A 12,746-nucleotide genomic window follows, 5' to 3' on the forward strand; every position below is an offset into this window, starting at 1 on the left:
ATCCTGCTTTCTTCCCTCTCCAGGAGGAAACCGGAAGTGAGCTCCAGGTTGTAAATCTGTGTTCATGGCTACTCTGAGCCCTCCACCACTCTTGTTCTCCCTATTTGTTTCTGCTTGCCCACCTTTAAATGGTTCAATGTGAGGATCTCTCAGGCATGCATGCACATTGATCAGGGAACCCTATGTTGAATTTTGTAGCTATTCAAATTGTTATTTCTGGGGGAGAGACCAGGGGGATCTCCCACACTGTCATTTCTCTGATGTCACTGTCTTTTACCCATCTTTAAGGTCAGCAGTGTAGCATTTTGAATCCTTGCTCTGATACCAACTCTGTCTTCTTCCTGCCTCTTCTACCTTCATAGAACCATGGGGTTACTTTAGCCTCACCTAGAAAGTTATTGCCAATGGTATCTTTTAAATTTATTTTTAATTACAATTAACATATGACGTTATATTAATTTCAAGTGTATAACATAGTAATCCAATATTTATTATCTGAAAGTGATGACCATAAGAAGTGTAGTAACCATCTGGCACCATACATAGTTATTTGAGTATTATCAACTCTATTCCCTATGCTGTACTTTACATCCCCATGACTTATGGTATAATGGGATGCTTATACTTCCTAATCCCCATCCCGTTATTCCCCCATTTGACTCTCTCTCTTCAAGTAACCATTAGTATGGTCTGTGCATCTACGAATTTGTTTCTCCTTCATTTCACTTTTCTTGTTAATTACACTTGGAATTTTTTCCAGGTAGAATAGAAACCATCTACCATTTCTTAGTTTGAATCAGCTACCTAAGCTCTAGATCCTATTCCATGCACTGCTATGTTTTTTACCTGAGTAATTTATTGAAGTTAATTATATAAGTGGAACATGATTAAAATGTACAGTGTGATGAATAAAAGTCATAAAAGTTTTAGTCCATATCTCATGTTTTCAGTTGTGTATAAGTCAAGAAAGTGCAAAATAATCTTTAATGGCTTCTCAAAGTAATTGTTAAACCTGAGCCTCATTTTCTTTCTTTCTGAAAATCATATAGGATAGCAAACATAACTTCAGATGAATGTTGCAAGAAATAAATGAGCCTTGTCAAGATTGAAACATTGATAAATTCAGTTCACTTCTTCGGACAACCACAACTAACGTTACAATTAAACTACAAAACAGCTATCATCCAGAATTCTCAATAAATTGAGCTGTATGGAAGTCTGTCAACCTAGAAATTAAAGAAGTCACATGCATTAAGAAGGGTAGGATGAGCAGAGACACATAGAGACACAAAGACATGGAGGCATGGAATGGCTGCTCCCACACCCCTGTTTGACAGATAAAATTGGGGAGGGTTACCTTAGGAGCAAGAGAACCCAGCCTTACACCAGACCACCTAGCCCATGGTTCCAGTGCCAGAAAGATAAGTTTCCATCACTTCTGTCTGTAAAAACTAGTGGAGTTTGGGATTGTGGAACAAACTGTGGGATTCTCACATGTCTCCTCTTAAAGAGCCTGAAATGAACTTAGGACTTACACAGACTCACTCCCTCTGGGCTCCAGCACTGGGGGCAGCAGCTGAAAGGGCACCAGTGACATACCGAGAGAAAATGAAGTGACTTGTATCAGAGTGAATGCTGGGGAACAGCTTCCTCCCATATAAAGCTCCAGAGGCCAGGCAGCAGCATTGCTTCTTTCTGAACCCTCCCACACACAGAGCCACAGAGTGGCAACATCATACTGGAGACTCCATCAACTTGGTTCATATGGACTGCATTGACATGGCAATTATGTAAGGCTCTACCCCATCTAACCTTCCAGTGTGGGTTTCTGCAATAGCCACAGTACTAAGGCAGGGAGTCAAACCATCTCTACCCAATACATAGAAACAAACACAGGGAGGCTGTCAAATTGCAGAGACAAAGAAATATGGCCCAAATGAAAGAACAGACCAAAACTCCAGAAAAAGAACTAAACAAAATGAAGATAAACAATCTATAAGATGTAGAGTTTATAATGCTGGTTATTAGCATGCTGAAGGAACCCACTGGGTTCATCAACAGCAGAAAAAAGACACAGGCAGAAATGAAGATTACACTAAGTGAAATAAAGAAAGGTTATAGGGAACCAACAATGAAATAGTCAGAGTCAAAAATCACATCAATGATTTGGAACATAAGGAAGAAAAAGAAACATTCAATCAGAACATCAAGAAGAAAAACAAATCTTCCATAAGAAGGATAGGTTAAGGAGCCTCTGGGACAACTTCAAAGCTACCAACATTTGAATCATAAGGGTGCCTGACAAAGAAGAGAACGAACAGGATAGTGAAAATTTATTTGAAAAAACAATGAAAGAAAGCATCTCTAATTTGGTGAAGGAAATAGATATACAAGTCCAGGAAGCACAGAGAATCCCAAATAAGATGGGCACAAAGAGGATCGTACCAGGACACGTCATAATTAAAATGCCAAAAGGCAAAGGCAAAGAGAGAATCTTGAAAGCAACAAGAGAAAAGCAGGTACCATATTTTTCAGACTATAAGATGCACCCCCCAAGTTTGCGAGGCAAGATGGCGACAGAGTAGTACGGAACAGATTTCAGTTCCTTGTGCACAAGGGAGAGAATCCTGCCCAATCAGTGGAGGAGAAGCCAGGCAGCCAGCAGTTGCTCAGCATATGCGAAAATAAGGTACCAGAAATTTTCTGTTTTTGGGTGCTTTGGGTTTTTTTCTTTGGGGTTGGTTTCTAATTTCAGTCCCTTGTGGTCAGAGAAGATGCTTGGTATGATTTCAATTTTCTTGAATTTTTTGAGGCTCGTTTTGTGTCCTATCATGTGGTCTATCTTTGAAAATGTTCCATGTGCATTTGAAAAGAATGTGTATTTAGCTTCTTTGGGATGAAGGGCTCTATATATATCAGTTAAGTCCATTTCATCTAGGGTGTTGTTTAATGCCACAATATCTTTGTTGATAATTTGTTTGGAAGATCTGTCCATTTTTGATAGTGGGGTGTTCAAATCCCCTACTATGATTGTGTTGTTAAAAATAAAATATTGTTTAATACTAAAAAAAAAAAGAAATTTTCTGAACAGGTCTCGTGATATGAGGTTGAAATTCCAAATCGTTTTGGACAACATGACATGAACATGTGTGTAACAATCAAGGTTTAGTCAAGGGAACTTAGTTCTCCCCCTTGTTGAAAGGAAAAATAACAATTTACTCTGTTCATGAGGGGCCAAGCCCCTACTGAAATTAAATATTTAGGGATTTGAATTTTCTAATTCAGACTGGATCCTCAGTCTTATATTTGGGAAAATTTTAAATGAGCATTTGGATAAAGTGCTGGGAGGTTAATCTTTTGGAACTCACAGACTTTATGAGGAAGAACTAGTAAAAATAGGATTCATAGAACTTCCAAGCTGGTCTTTTGGGAATGCAGAATCTCCAGGAAAATGGTCCCTTCTATCTAGATCCCCAGGGAAATGATGCAATTAAAGGTTGGAATAACAAGATGGAAATGTACCTAGTGAGCAGACATAGGAAGTTGTAAATGGCTCCTCATCTCCAGCGTCTCAGCATGTGTGACCTTGGGCTAGATGGGAACTGGTTGTTGCTTTTGGAACCTTAAGTTTGTGTAGGAGACCAATGCTTGCCTCCTTCCTGCTGTCTTGTCTGAGCAGAGAGCTTCAGCCTCCATTGTCATCCATCCAGGAGGCTGGACTTTCTTCACGGGGAGTTCATCCTCTCAAAGCTCTTGATCAGGTGAGGCCAAGGGAGCAGCAGGTGCTTCAGGAAAGGGTCAGAGAGAGAGCCATAGCCAAGCATTCACCTGAGGTCTTTTGACAGCCATCAGCCTATGGTTGTTTGCTTGCCTGATTGACTAGTTCATGATCTGTTTGTGATGTGAAAAGAGAAGTGAACATTGAAGTCAACAACACATGGGTCATTGCTCACAACTCACTGATGGAAGCCCAGTTCAGGTGGCAATGGGAAGAAAAAAGTATTTCAAGTGAAAGTAGAACATGTACAAAGAGTTTTGCAACTTAAAAGAGTTGGAAAATAGAGTACTAGGTGTGGAGAGCTATCCAGTAAAGTGAGGACAAGTTTTCCTTTATTTTTATAATGAGGTGCACTGAAGACTTCTCATATTGATGAGACAGATCCATATTCAATATAAGTCTTGCAAATATTACCTTGTAACAGTGGTCATGAGACCTACATTCCACAGTATCTTCTTTCACTCTGTGTATTCGGTTAGCAGAAAAAAATAATGTATTTGATAAGTAAAAAGAGGTGTGCTAAGTAGCTTAACTTTGCCATTACTTCATTACCTGTGACCTGAATACATTTGTGAGTTAGTTATTCCTTTGTTTCCTTTATGATAAATTGTCTGCAAATTCCTGACATTTGCAGAGTGGTGTCAGCATGTTTCGATTTCTGTTTTTCATTGCATTCTTCTAAACAAGGATTTGGAGGGTTTTTCCCCCATCATTTTGTTGGTGTCATTGAGTACTTTTATGTACATATATGTGGAGAGTACTTGTTAATTGTGTGGGCTCAAGTCTAATGCTTAGTCACATTGTATTCTCTCCATTGCCTTTTTATTTTTTACTTTTCTTTGTGAAAAAAATAGAGCTGTTACTTTTATATTCTTCATTTGTGAATCCTTGCTATAAACAAACAATGAGAATGAATGTTCTTCTGTGTACTTAGCACTAAAAAATCACCCTACACTCATATTGCCATCATGATCGCATCTCCATCATTCTTGATTGCTTCTTTGGCCTTCTGTGGTTAGCTCTGTTTTCAAAATTGGTGTAATCTACCCTCCTCTGGAAGGCACCCTTTATAAAGATTTGACTAAAGATTATCTGTACCTTCCATAAGATAATTTGAATCCATACATCTCTATATAAGAAAAAATATATAACTTAGGTACTGCTTTCTCTCTGATGTTAAAAGCTCTTCTATTACATTCTTTTATTTCTGAGTCTTTAGAAATTTAATTTGGGATCAGTGGCCCATGTTGATATTGCTAAGTAATTATTATTTTCTTTCTTAATATAAATAAATTTGATTCTCACTTAATTATTTTCCTACAACAGTTTGTAGTCAGTATACTTAATCTAATTACATTTCTGCTGGTAATCTTTATTCCATAAGGTCTTAATGTTTTAAAAATCTTCTCTTCCTATATTACGCACACATACACACTCATGGGCTTTTGTATAAATGCATAAACACCATCCTGGCCATCAGAAATACTCTTTATGTGTTGTACATTTTTTTCTATGTATCCACTCTTTTTTTGTACTTAGCACTATCTGTGGTCTTCCCTTCAGTCAAAAAGGGTGTAAGGTGCTGATTCATTATTTCTATGTCTACATAATATTCTGCGATGTGGCTGTGCTAGTCACACTTGAAATCTAAGGTATACTTTCCTGATATATTGCTATTATAACAATATAAGAGAATATTTTGAGATTGTTGCATTAAAATATTTTATGTAATACCTCTGGGTATTACTGGGTATTACAGAGGCAATACTGTCCCCTTAGAGGTCACTGAGCAATGTTTGTACACATTTTTGGCTGCCACATGTGAGGTGTCAGTAAAGTCCAGGGATGCTCTGAACGTCCTGCAATGGCTAGGAGAGACCACCCCTCAAACAAACACCTGGCCCAGGATGTCAGTCCTGCAGAGACTGAGGAGCCCAGTGTTAGAGACACAGGTCTTTGTAGTGTGTGTAGCTGTCCTCAGCCTGTTCTCTCAATGTAACACTGCACAGTTCTGCAAGGATGAAACAGAGCACTCCTTTGCTACCTGTGTAAAAGTCTGCACCACAGTCAATGTGACACTTTTTAAGTTTTTCTCTAGGCTTCCAGGTGTGAAAGAACTTTTTTGTTGTATGCTGAATTTTTTCTGATTTTGATCAAAGATTCATATTTGAAGTTTTTTGAATAATTTGAGCATTACTACATGCTTACTATTTTTTCATTGTCAGCCTTTTCAATCATTTTTTAAAAAAATTGTGGTGGTTGCCTGGCTGGTGTAGCTCAGTGGATTGAGCGTGGACCTGCAAACCAGACAATCGCGGTTCGATTCCCAGTCAGGGCACATACCAGGGTTGCAGGTCGGTTCCCTGCAGGCCAGTTCCCAGCAGGGGATGCACAAAGGCAACCATACATTGATGTTTCTCTCTCTCTCCCCTTCCCTTCCCCTCTACAGATAAATAAATAAAATCTAAAAAAAAAAAAATTGTGGTGGTTGGATGTAGAAGAGGTTAAAAGGGGAATAAATGTTGACAGAAGGAAACCTGACTTGGGGCACTGAACACACAATACAACATACAGATGATGTATCAGGAAGTTGTACACCTGAAACCTACAGAATTTTATTAACCAATGGCACCCCAACAAATTTAATCAAAATTAAGAACATAAAAGTAAAATTAAAGGAAAATTATTATTTCTTAGTGACTTTAGGGATATTTTGGCCATGATAATGTTTTGCCTACTATTTGTTAAATATGTCTGTGTTTTTACTACTGAGTCTCTTGACTTGATTAGTGTGGTTTCACTTATCCATCTATATTAATATATAGTTTTCCATTGTTCACGTAAAAGGAGTGCTACTCTCTCAGTGAGTAGCTAATCCCCCAGATTTTATGTAACATGACAGAGGTAGGGGATGAACTTCATTTTCCTCCAGTTGGGTGTTTATTTTTCCAGGTTTTATTCAATAATCTGACATTTCCAAATATATAGAAATAGAACCTTACCCTGTGTTAAATATACTTATATACTGAGGCCTAATTCCTGAGTCATCCAACAGATAAAACTGGGCCTCTGCTTTGCCACCATGTCTAGGAACATTAGGCATTACCTTCTGTGTCTGTGCCTCTGCCAATGTAATTAATGAATGCACATTGGTATTTATACCTTATTTTTATTAGTTTTTGGTGCTCTAATTTTTCAGTGAGTTGATAATTGTTCATTTCTAAAATGTTTTGTTTAATATTTTTAGATTGTGGTTGACCATGGGTAAATGAAACCAGAGAAAGCAAAATGGCAGATAAGGGGAAGACCAGTGTATTGTATTGTATAAATTCATTTTCATATTGGTAGATGTCTAGGTTGTTTCCAGTTTGGGACTGTTACAAATATTAGCAATATGTTCAACATCCTTGGACATATCTTTTCATGCTCATATGTATGTATCTCTGGAGTGGAATTGCTGGATCACATGATGTGTACATGTTTGGCTTTAGTAATGCTGTCCAACAGCTTTCCCAAGTAATTGTACCAATCCGTACTCCTCCAACAGTATATGCAGGTTCCCACTGTTCCATATATACTCAGGAAAGCCAGTCTTTATAATTTTAGGTGTTTCTTTTGTGGTTTTCTCCAGGCTCATCTGTTTTTTATTTTATTTATTTAAAAATATTTTAAAATATGTTTTATTGATTATGCTATTACATTTTTCACATTTTTTTCTCTTAATTACCATCTGTCCTGCACCCATCCTACCTGCATTCCCCAACCCAGCCTTAGTCCATGTCCGTGGCTCATACATATAAGTTCTTTTGCTTCCACATTTCCTGTACTATTCTTAACCTTCCCTCGTCTATTTTCTAACTACCATTTATGCTACTTATTCCCTGTACCTTTTTTCCTGCCTCCCTTTCCTCCCCACTGATAACCCACCGTGTGATCTTTATTTCTGTGATTCTGTTCCTGTTCTAGTTGTTTGCTTAGTCTGTTTTTTTTTAGGTTCAGTTGTTGATAGTTGGTAGTTTGTTGTCATTTTACTGTTCATAGTTTTGATCTTCTTCTTTTTCCTACACAAGTCCCCTTAATATTTCATAAAATAAGAGCTTGGTGATTATGAATTCCTTCAGCTTGACCTTGTCTTGGAAGCACTTTGTCTGCTCTTTCATTCTAAATGATAGCTTTGCTGGATACAGTAATCTTGGATGTAGGTCCTTGCCTTACATGGCCTGTAATATTTCTTTCCAGCCCCTTCTTGCCTGTAAGGTTTCTTTTGAGAAGTCAGCTGATAGTCTTATGGAAATTCCTTTGTGGGTAACTGTCCTTTTCTCTTGCTGCTTTTAAGATTCTCTCCTTATCTTTAATCTTGGGTAATGTAATTCTGATGTACCTTGGTGTGTGCTTCCTTGGGTCCAACTTCTTTGATATTCTGTGAGCATCCTAAACTTCATGGAAGTGTATTTCCTTTGCCAGATTGGGGAAATTCTTCTTCATTATTTTTTCCAAAAATTTTTCAATTTCTTTCTCTCCTTCTTCTTCTGACATACCTTTGCTGTGGGTGTTGGAACATTTAAAGTTGTCCTGGAGGTTCCTAAGCCTCTCATTTGTTGAATCCTTGTTTCTTCATTCTGTTCTGGTTGAATGTTTCTTTCTTCCTTCTGCTCCAAATCCTTGATTTGAATTTTGTTTTCCTTTTCATCACTGTTGGTTCCAAGTACATTTTTCTTCATTTCAGTTTGCATAGTCTTTACTTCTTCCCTCCATTTTGTGACCATACTCAATCAATTTTGTGAACATCCTGATTGGCAGTGTTTTAAACTGTTCACTTGATAGGTTGGCAATCTCTTCATTGCTTAGATGTATCTTTCTGAAGCTTTGATGTGTTCTTTCATTTGGCCCATTTTTCTTTTTTTGTCTCAGCATGCCTGTTACATAGTAAGGGTCAGAGCTGTAGGTATTCACCAGGGTAGGATAACCCACATTGCTGCATTGTGGCACTAAATGTGGGGGAGGGGTCAGAGAGGGAAAATGCCACTTGGTCAGCTCTCTGTGGGCTTTCAGTCACTTTCAACACTACTCACAAGCAAATTGGGCCATTCTGGTGCTGATTCCTGGATGGGTGGGATTGTGTATGTTCTAGGACCCGGTGGATCTCTCCAGCGAATTCTCCTGAAAAGCTGGAAGTTACTCCCACTGCTCAACCCTCACAGGTTTTTATTCTCAGAGGTTTTGAGGCATTAATCCCCACACTGGAACCCTGGGTTGTGTCTTCTGTGTCACTTCCCAGTTGTTCCTTCCTGTTTATCTGCACTCAAATGGGGGACCACCCACTCAACCAGCCACTTTCATGCCAGGAGTCCTTTCTTCCCAGCTGCTCATCTCCATCCCTCCTACCAGTCTGGATGAATGTTTCTTCTTCAATCCTTAGTTGTTGGACTTCAATACAGTTCAATTTCTTATCAGTCGGATTTTTGTTTTTGAATTTGTTGTTGTCCTTGTTTTGGTTGTGCAAGGGTTCAGAGTATGTCTCTACCTATGCCCCCATGTTGGCCAGAAGTCTCATATTTCCCCATTCAGTTTTTCTTAACAGAGGTGCTAAATCACTCTGTTTAACCAGGTTTTATTTCCTCTGCCATTTTTTTCATTTTATAACTCCACATTTATTTAAATGGGTTTCTGGGTAAATGCAAATATATACGCATTCATTTTTTAAACTAAAAAGGTGAGCCAAGCAAGTGAAGCCCTACTTGTTCAGATCTGGCATTGTGATGGTAAAGAGTAGGTGAAATAAATGTTTGCATGATAATGTGCTCAGGCTTAAATCATGTGAAGAAAGTTACTCAGTGTAACAGGATAGATTGTCATGGCCTGTGCAGGCTTTATTGGTTACATCCCAAGGAGGCCTTTGCATGTTGGATGAAGATGAGAACCAGAAGGAGACATTGCCTATTGATTTGCCAAAAATGACAACCAACCCTAAAGTCCAAGAAAAAGAAAGGGGCCACATGAGAAGAGTGAGGGAGGGGTTTGTTTCATCTGCATTTTAACCTTATAAAAACCCACTCATCAAATAACTATAAGAGAGACACAGGAAAAACCAGTCTTCTGCTACTTGATATTAAAGAGATTTACTTTGGTAAAATACTAGTTTATGTTGTTGCTCAGTTTTCACTTGGGGTAGTCAATCTTCAGGGTGTTTCCACATCATCTGTTAATAACTACGTTTGTGTTTTGGACAAATATATACTTTCTTCTTCATTATTTTTGCTGGACTTTAAGGTGGTGTACTTAGGGTTGGAAAGCTGCCAGAATCCAAAGACATGTCTTCATTATCATCTCTCAGGGACCACCTAAGTTTATGATCCATAGACCTGTTTTCTTCCTCGTGTTTATTTTATACTTCTCTCTTTATATTTATGTTTCTTTAAATACAGGGCATACAATGGACATTCTAATGTGGATCCCCAAGCTCATTACTTTATGGGAGGTTACCTTAAGAATATCGAGGTAGTATGTCTAAATTCTTATTGGAAAGGATACTTGATCTGGACAGCTGAGTTGTATGTCCTCATAGCCTAAATAGTGAGTGGAAAAACATGGAAACCACACACATGAGGAGGTCATGGTGTGTGTGCCCATGTGTGGCTCATAAACAGAGAGCAGTGCTCAGAGCAGGGGTACCTGGACTGAAGTATTCCAAGGTGACTCATAATACAAGTAGCAGAACTCCATCAAAAGGAAGGAGTAAGGAAGAAATTCTTTTCAGTTCACAGGATGCTTTTGAAGCAAGATTAATAAAGTGCAAGAGTTTCATAGTGTGCAAAAGGCACTCTCTGTGACTTGAAATTTCAACAGCAGCACACAGACCCTCTTGCTTTTTAATATCATCTGACACTATCTCTCCTTCTCATGACATACTGGCTCATTCTGAGCCTTGGTTTTCTAAAACTACCATCTTCCTCACAGCTTTTGTACTGGTTGTTCCTCTGCCTGGCAAACACTTTCTCCCCCTTAGGCTCCCATTTAGTCTTCTTTGAGGTGCCTGTTAAAGTGTTGCCTGTTGGCCAGCCTTGGCTAAACTCTATGAAAAACAATACCCTCAGCATGTATAGCCCTGTAGAACGTCACAGTAAGTGAAGTAAGCCTGTCAGAGAAAGGCATATTCCATATGGTTTCACTTATATTTGGAATATGATGAATGAATTGATCTAATAAGAAAAATAGAGACATATGGATAGATAAACCACAGGATGACAGCTATTAAGTGGGAGATTAAGTTGTGGTGGATTTAGCAAAAGAAAAAGGACTCATGGACATGAACAACAGTGTGTGATTGTGGAAGAGTAGGGAATATCAAGAGGTTAAATGGTTATAGGAAAATTGAAATAAAAAATGAAAAAATAAGAAGCATCCTGTCCAGTCTCTTTATTTAATGTGATTTACATTTCTATATAGCATCTGGACTATTAGATATGTTATGTTATTACTGTTATTTAATTATATTCTTTGATCATCTTTAGTTTGTAGAGACTCTTGTTTTTCATCATCCCATACTCTGAACAGTACCTGAAACATGGTCTAAAGTCAATATATGAGCATATTCCTAAAATGCATGAACTATATACCCAATAAGAAAGCAAATATATGTGGTGTTTGAAGAATGAGTTGATGGTAGAAAAGGAAATTCTAATGAGCAATGGCAGTAGACAGGCCTTGATGGGAGCCAGATCCTATACCAAATATGGAAATGATATTTTGAATTCTAAAATAGAAATGCAGCATTTATTCTGTTACTAATGGCAAATAAGCTATTCATTTTCTTCTATTTTTTGGCAGTCACCTGCACCATATGGAACCAGGCAATGATACACATATTTCAGAATTTTATCTCCTGGGACTATCAGAGCAACCAGAATTGCAGCCTGTCCTATTTGGGCTCTTCCTCTCCATGTACCTGATCACTGTGTTGGGAAACCTGCTCATCATGCTGGCCATCATCTCAGACTCCCATCTTCACACACCCATGTACTTCTTCCTCTCCAACCTGTCCTTGGTAGACATCTGTTTCTCCTCTACCACTATCCCAAAGATGCTGGTGAACATCCAGACACAGAGCAGAGTTATTACCTATGTACTTTGCATCACCCAGATATATTTTTCTATACACTTTGCAGTGGTGGATGAACTCATCCTTTCTGCCATGGCCTATGACAGGTATGTGGCCATCTGTCACCCCCTGCACTACACAGTCATCATGAATTTCCGCCTCTGTGGGCTGCTGGTTCTGGTGTCCTGGATTATTAGTATTCTGCATTCCTTGTTAGAAAGCTTAATGGTGTTGCAGCTGTCCTTCTGCTCACACTTGGAAATCCCCCACTTTTTCTGTGAACTCAAAGAGGTGGTCCAACTTGCCTGTTCTGACACCTTTCCTAATGACATTGTGATGTACTTTTCAGCAGGGCTGTTGGCTGGTGGACCCCTTACTGGGATCCTTTATTCTTATTCTAAGATAGTGTCCTCCATATGTGCAATCTCATCAGCTCAGGGGAAGTATAAAGCATTTTCCACCTGTGCATCTCACCTCTCAGTTGTCTCCTTGTTTTATGGTACAGTCCTAGGTGTATATCTTGGCTCTGCTGGAACCCACAGCTCACAGTCAAGTGCAATACCCTCAGTGATGTACACCGTGGTCACACCCATGCTGAACCCCTTCATCTACAGTCTTAGGAACAAGGACATAAAGAGGGCCCTGAAAAGATTCCTTGGCAGGTAGCCTTAAATGCCAGCTGTATGAGGTGCCTGAATGTTCAAAGCTTCATAGCAAGAATTACTGACACAAGTTAATACAATCTTTGGACCATATATAATTAGAAATTCTCATATGTCTCATTGGTTCACACAAATTACATCAGCATAATTTATTCTCTTATGACATATATAATTCCAAGTAATATTTCTGTTGTTTTACTGAAAGAGT

At 38.6% G+C, this 12,746-nt stretch overlaps 1 pseudogene; it reads left to right on the forward strand.

Annotated features, from left to right (window-relative positions):
• Positions 1–3,595: 3,595 nt before the first annotated feature.
• LOC128626374 (olfactory receptor 7A17-like) lies at positions 3,596–12,542 on the forward strand (annotated as a pseudogene).
• Positions 12,543–12,746: the final 204 nt, after the last annotated feature.

This window comes from Artibeus jamaicensis, unplaced genomic scaffold (genome assembly GCF_021234435.1).
Source record: "Artibeus jamaicensis isolate MK-2021 breed Jamaican fruit bat unplaced genomic scaffold, CSHL_Jam_final scaffold_537, whole genome shotgun sequence".
In the NCBI taxonomy this organism is placed as follows: Eukaryota; Metazoa; Chordata; class Mammalia; order Chiroptera; family Phyllostomidae; genus Artibeus; species Artibeus jamaicensis.